At 42.8% G+C, this 7246-nt stretch overlaps 1 long non-coding RNA gene across 1 annotated transcript; it reads left to right on the forward strand.

Moving 5' to 3' along the window:
* Window positions 1-799: 799 nt before the first annotated feature.
* LOC148112919 (uncharacterized) lies at window positions 800-6035 on the forward strand. Its single transcript, XR_015728810.1, has 2 exons — window positions 800-966; window positions 5384-6035. It is a non-coding gene; the product is annotated as an uncharacterized LOC148112919 (long non-coding RNA).
* The last annotated feature ends 1211 nt before the right edge of the window (window positions 6036-7246 follow it).

Genomic DNA, 7246 nt, shown 5'->3' on the forward strand with positions numbered 1-7246 from the left:
AGGCCACTGTTCCTCAGATAGCTGGCTGTGAGTCCCTCTTAGTGAAGTGGGGTCATGGGGTGCAGATGGGTTTGGTGACTACGTACCTGGCTCCCTGCCACGTAGCAGCTGCCCTGCCTGAGCTGCTCGACGTAATAGCCAGGGTGGCGGTGGATAGCCCCAGGCTTATGGTCATGGGGGATTTCAACCTGCCATCCGTCGGTGAAATGATGGAAGTGGCTCGGGAGTTCATGGCTTCCATGATGGCCATGGACCTGACCCAGTTAGTTCATGACCTCACCCACACTGGGGGACACATGCTGGACTTGATTTTTGTCTCTGGTCAGTGGTTGAATGATCTTACAATAGGGGACCTAGTCATTAAGCCCTTGTCATGGACAGATCATTCGCTCCTTCAGCTGGACTTTCGGACCGCTTCCCCTCGCCGCAGGGAGACGGAACCGACCAGGTGGTTCCATCCCAGGCACCTGATGGACCCCGAGAGGTTCCTGACGGAGCTTGGGCCATTCCCAGAGGCTCTGACTCATGGCTCAGCTGAGGAACTGGCGGCCACCTGGGACAGGGCGGCCACCGGAGCCTTGGACCGCATTGTGCCTTTGCGGCCTCTGACTCGGTGCTGTTCTCAATTGGCTCCTTGGTTCTCCAAGGAGCTGAGAGAGATGAAGCACCGGAAAAGACGCCTAGAGAGCGATTGGAGTTCAGCTGCACCAAATCTGACCGAACACTGGTGACCTACCTAGTGGGAATAAAAGTGGTGAAATCTAACTATTTTCCACTCTTATTGCATCTGCAGAGAACCGCCCAGCCACCCTGTTCAGGGTGACCTTCTCTCTACTACAGGTGGGAGCGAGGGAGGATCCCTTGCATGGTAGAGCTGAGGATTTTGGACAATACCTGCATGATAAAATCGCTCAGATTTGGGGCGGCCTGGACTCTGATTGGATAGCCTCGGACGGGATGACGGAGGTGAGTCTTGAGAGTGTTATCTGGGAGGAGTTTGACCATGTGACTCCTGAGGATGTGGACAGGATTTGGGGGAGGCTGTACGCTACCACATGTTTACTGGACCCGTGTCCCTCCTGGTTGGTGCTGGCCTCCCGGGAGGTTACACAAGGCTGGTTTCAGGTGATTACCAACGCTTCGCTGAGTGAAGTTATCTTCCCATCTGCCCTGAAAGAGGCGGTGGTGAGGCCCCTCCTCAAGAAGACTTCCCTGGACCTGGCTATATTAGCTAATTATCGTCCTGTCTCCAACCTCCGCTTCACCCAATATAGTCAGCTAACACCAGCTAACACCATCGCTGGCTATTGGGGATGAGATCTTACCCCCCTGAGAGAGGGCTCGCGACTTGGGCGTCCTCCTGGACTCACGGCTGTCTTTGGATGATCATATGACGGCCGTGGTCAGGGGGGCTTTTTATCAGGTTCACCTGATCTCCCAGTTGCGTCCATTTCTGGATCGGGACACCCTGCACACAGTCACTCACACCCTCGTCACTTCCCGTCTGGACTATTGTAATGCTCTCTACATGGGGCTCCCCTTGAGGAGCACCCGGAGGCTCCAGCTGGTCCAGAATGCAGCCGCGTGAGTAATAATGGGGGCGACTCATTGTTCCCATGTAACACCACTCTTGCGTGAGCTGCATTGGCTCCCGGTGGTCTTCCGGGTGCGTTTCAAGGTGTTGATTACCACCTTTAAAGTGCTCCATGGCTTAGGACCTGGTTATCTACAGGACCGCATTCTGCCACCGATTGCCTCCCACCGACCAGTACTCTCCCACAGAAAGGGCCTCCTCAGGGTGCCGTCGGCCAAACAATGTAGGCTGGTGACCCCCAGGGGGAGAGCCTTCTCTGTGGGGGCCCTGGCCCTATGGAATGAATTGCCCCCGGACATACGAAGGATCCCCAACCTCCGCGCCTTCCGTCATGCTCTGAAGACCCTATTATTCCAGCAAGCCGGTCTGACGGGATAAAGGATTTTAATTGGGTTTTGATAGGGGTTTTAAATACGATTTTAGCTGGGCGTTTTAAATTTGGCCAGTGATTGAATTATTTTGATAAGTTTTTACATTTTTTGTCTTGTATACTGTTTTTACCATGGCTGTTCACTGCCCTGAGTCCTTCGGGAGAAGGGTGGTATATAAATATAATAAAAGTAAAAAGTAAAGTAAAAAGTAATATAGTGACTGTCTATGTACGTTCCAAACTGCCCATCAACATTACATGCCTGTTCTCATCTATCCTAGATTAATCCACCCTAATGACAACCACGCACAAGTCACTTCCTTGTAAGCATCCACAGGATGCCCTAGACAAGTGAAACCTTTTGTTTGCTTGTTATTTCTAATTTGATTTTGAGTACATCGAATAAATTAGATTATGGACCAATGTAGAGAGCATTCTTCCCCCTTCAAGATCAGATGCTTTGATATATGTAATTGGATTGGTTGTCAGGGATATTTGGACAGAATCTAGATGGAGAAGATGACTGGGAGAAGATGAATGGGGAAAAAAATCCTGCACATTGGATGTACAATCACAATTACATGATATATTCAAATTAATACTCTTGTGATAAAGAGCCAGAACTGTGACTAGATTACATAGTAAAAGTGTAAAGAATGAACACTATATTGCATCAGATTAGCAAACCAGGGGTGAAATTCAGCAGGTTCTGACAAATTCTGGAGAACGGGCAGCGGAAATTTTGAATAGTTTGGGGACCTGGTAGCGGAAATTTTGAGTAGTTCGGAGAACTGGCGAATGCCACCTCTGGCTAGCCCCAGAGTGGGGTGGGAATGGATATTTTGCAATATCCTTCCCCCAGGAGTGGGGAGGGAAAGGGGATTTTGCAGTATCCTTCCATGCCCACCAAGCCACGCCCACCAAGCCATACCCACAGAACCAGTAGTAAAAAAATTGGATTTCACCACTGCAGCAAACTATTATGAATCCATGGACTGCAGATCTCAACTAACTTGGCTGAACAGAATTCTCATTGACATCAAGGCAGCCAAGATGCTCAAGGTTAATTTTCCCTATTGGCTTTAATGAAGGCTAATTTTAAATACCTCTACTAGTGCCAATTGGGCTCTCTATACCATCTTATTCTTTCCTGCATTAAATAGGGAACTTTTACTTCTAAAAATGCCTCTGGCCTCAACAGTATTAGAAAGTTAAAATGGCGGATAGTGTAGATGCATCCCAGGGCTTTATTTGTATGTGTTATATAAAGCGTCATAAGGAAATAGAGTGGGAGGTAGTATAATTTTAAGTGCTAAACAAGTGTTCTGTGGATGGAGACACCAACTATGGTTACCATTTTGAGAACAGGCAAGTCCTTCCCCCAGTGGCAGCTGTATCCACTGCAAGAGCTGACAATTGATTAATTGGGAAGCAGTATGTAAGTCTAAGGCAGGGGTGGGTTCTGCTTACCTTTACTACCGGTTTGCAACGGGGCCACGCATGCGCTCTCTCTTCTGCACATGTGCAGAAGCATTTTGATGATGTCGGGGTTGGTGGGCGGAGCCTCCCGCTGGTTTTACTACCAGTTCTACAGAACCGGTGCGAACTGGGGGCATCCCACCACTGGTCTAAGGGCTATTGCTATGTGTTCCTGGAGGTCTTCAAACAGAGGCAAGATAGTCTTCTGTTTCAGATAGTTAGTGAAATGCACTATGCAGGATACTGTAACGTCTAAAGTTCTTTCCAACTCTATTATTCTACTCTTCTCAGTTCTCTTCTTAACATTCCAAATGTACCTGTCAACCAGAAAGTGTAAATGTATTTCAAAAAATGACTTATATTCCTTTTTTTTCCTCACCAAAAAGTATTTGCCTGTCAGTAAGTTTTGCACATCAGCTGATTGTGTCTACTTATTGCGGCTGTCTTATGCTTTTTTCCCACCAAATGAGTTATGGTTAGGCTTATCAATCAATGGTTGACAGTTACCTCTGCAAATGTGTGTACCCATGCTGTAACCATAGCTAGGAAATTGCACCAATCAGTTATGGGTGTGGCAGGCTAAAACTTTTTTGAGCATGAGATTTTTACCACCGCAGGCAGAAAAGGAACAAGAGCTCTCAAAACTAATTAAATGTACAGCCTGAGAATTGTGTCACAGTTAGGCCTAGCATACACAGATATGCTCATATGAGCTTGGGAAGTTGGAAAGCAGCTGCACCCAGCTTTTAAATAGCTGTGATTTGGAGGAACAGATCCAAATTTCCTTTGATGTTTTACATACAACTCTACTCGCCATGTTAACAGATGTGTAAAAGCTTTCATATACTTTAGTGTCCCCCTAGTCAGAAACCGGAGATCAAGTCCCAACTATTTGTTGCAATACAAAAAGAATTTCTAGACTTCCGTTCAGTTTGCATCTTGGCTTTTATAGCCACATGCATGGTTTGTTTATTCTTCCCTCTCTTAACCTAATTCTCAAAGAGCTACTCTAAGCAGTTTCAAATTAGATGTTATTTATCATGGAGCTCTATACAGTATGTATTTTCTTGACTCAAAGAAGCATGGAACAGTGACAATAAAGCTCAGAACTGCAGGCCATTGAGAAAAGAGATTTAACCCTTCTTTTTCAAAAAGCTTTTCAACCCTCAAAAATTGTCCTCCTTGTATTAAAATTTATGAGATAGTATTGCTTGTTACCCGTCATATGAAGTAGGAATTATGCAGATTCTTCCCCTGCGTATTGTAGGAGAAAACTTATTTCTGAGTTTAAAAAAAAAAATACATAGAACTGCATGTTACGTATTAAAAGTACACAGTTCTACAAAGCAGTATGTGAAATATTAATGCTAAGGGAAGCAACATTTTGTGGTGGATAGAATTAGTTTGAAGGGAGTGTGTGTTTTATCCTGGGACATTTGGATTATCAAGGCAAAAGACAACCATGCTATTATGCTAAGAAAGATACCATGGACCATATCACTAAAGCTACTTGTCTTTAAATTCTGCAATTTAAAGAAAATTATCATGTGGGAACTTAATGGCTTTTGTTCAATGTCTCGTTCATAATGACTTATGAATAATATGCTTCATATTATAATATTTTAAAATGTCAGATCCAAAGTGCTGTTGTGTTTTGATTAAGAAGATGAGACAGGAACAAAGAAATCAAGAATTCAAATTGCGCCTTAGGGATATGAAACATTCAACAAAAACCATTTAAAAATTTATCGGTGTGGGTCTCTATCAACTAACAAACAAATCACCCAGAAACAAACCACTTTTATATTACAACGAGGAAAATAATATAGTTGTGCCCATGGATCACCAGGAATCATTTTTAATCTGAACTTTAATCTGAATGTTTCAATCAACGTAGGAACCACCATCCATAATTCATTTGATAATGCTTTTTACTGCAGATCTCCCGAGACTGAAGATATGCATAGGTGTGTATGTCATGTCCTCCCAGAATACAGCAGCATCTTGCAGGAGATAAATGATGGAGATCAGCATAGCGGTCCCCTTCCAATCCTCATAAATATAACTCCAATTAGTTTGTGCCAACAAAGCTGAGTCATAGTGATGGATAAGAAAAATAGTTGGAAATAAATTTCGACCTGGGTCATATGTATCTCTACATCAACCAGCTTTGTAAATGAAAATCTGACTAGATGGCTCTGCTAGGATATGATTTGAGCCTAACAAGTTGTCCAGGCAATATATGTGTTCTGTAACTTTAATCTGAATATGTATTGTATGACTTTAAAGTTTTCCTGCTGATTCATTGTAGTGCTGAGTCATGCTGTAATTAGTTGTGAACGTATTTAAGAAAGGTACTGTAACGTATTCAGTTGATGATAAGCTACCATTGTGTGAGGAGTTGCTATCATTGTGCTATCATCATTGGATGGATCTGCTACCATCGTGGTTTGTGAGTTTGTTATTCTAACCAACTACTGTTTGTGTGGTAAGAAGATTTTTGTATCACTGGACTGATTTAACTGGCAAAGACTTGGATTGATTTAAAGACTATGAGATTGTTTTTTCACTATAAAGTAAACTTTTGATAAACCAGTTTGCACATCTCTTATTCATTGCTCTCAGTAACGTTTCTCTGTGCTCTACACTCTGCTGGTTGGTAACACAACAACAATATCCTTAACAGGCTCCATTGAATGTATGTTTATAAATAATATTTAGTTCCCCCAATCTGCCCACAACTGCTCATTCATCTTCATGGCTGGTTATATCACGACCAAGCACAATCATGTTCTTCATTGTACTGTCCTGGTTCTTTCCACTCCTTGGTGTCTGCTGATTGGGCAACATAAAACAAGTGAAGTGGGCACAGCATATTTCAGTTGGACAAGACAGATGAGGACCACCAGGGGTGGGCTGCTGGGGGTTTAGGATAAGGTGACCAGACGTCCCGCTTTTGGCGGGACAGTCCCGCTTTTGAGCAATTTGTCCCACGTCCCGCGGCGTTTTAAAAAAGTCCCGATTTTTCATTCTGCCTCCTGAGTCCCCGCTGATGGCTAGAGGGAAAAAAAACTCTTTAAACTCTTGCCGCGGGGCTTCAAAGGGCCGACCTACAGCTGATCAGTGTTAAAAAAAATGAATAGACCCATGCCTGCAAAAATAGAAAAAACAGCCCCTGTTAACAGCTTCCGCTAGGTTAATTAGCTGCAAAAAGCTGCAAAAAGTTCCTGGAGCAGATTTTTTTCCCCCTAGCTATACTGAAAACAAAGGCGAAAGCGAAACTAAACCTGCAACGTGACAAAATGAGGCAGAGAGAGATTTCTTTCTTTTTCTTTTTCTTTTTCCTCACCAAAAAAGGTAGGTACAAAACTGCAAACAATGGGAAATTTTGGGCAAAAGAGGAGAGTTCAAGATTTTAAAACACAAAAGAAAAAAAGCTCTATTTAACTAGGGAATTGTAATAATTGAGATACTATTAATAATTGTATATTGTGTTGAAAGCAGAAATGGTTAAGTTGTGGTTTGGAGGAATATATGGGGGAAATTATTTGGTTTATTATTATTGGTAAATATAATTAATTGATTTGTAAGAAATTGGATTGCATGGAAATAATTGGAATATTCATGTTCATATTGATTAATATACAAAAAAGATAGTTATATAACTAATTGATTTATATTAAAATGTTGAATTTGTATTAAACAACTGTATTACATAATTACATAATTAACCAATGTGAGGATGGATATAAAAATAGATGACAATGGGAAGGGGTATAATATAGAATAGAAGGGAAAAATTG

The sequence above is a fragment of the Pantherophis guttatus genome, chromosome 7, assembly GCF_059756535.1.
Source record: "Pantherophis guttatus breed Tessera chromosome 7, ASM5975653v1, whole genome shotgun sequence".
Lineage (NCBI taxonomy): Eukaryota > Metazoa > Chordata > Lepidosauria > Squamata > Colubridae > Pantherophis > Pantherophis guttatus.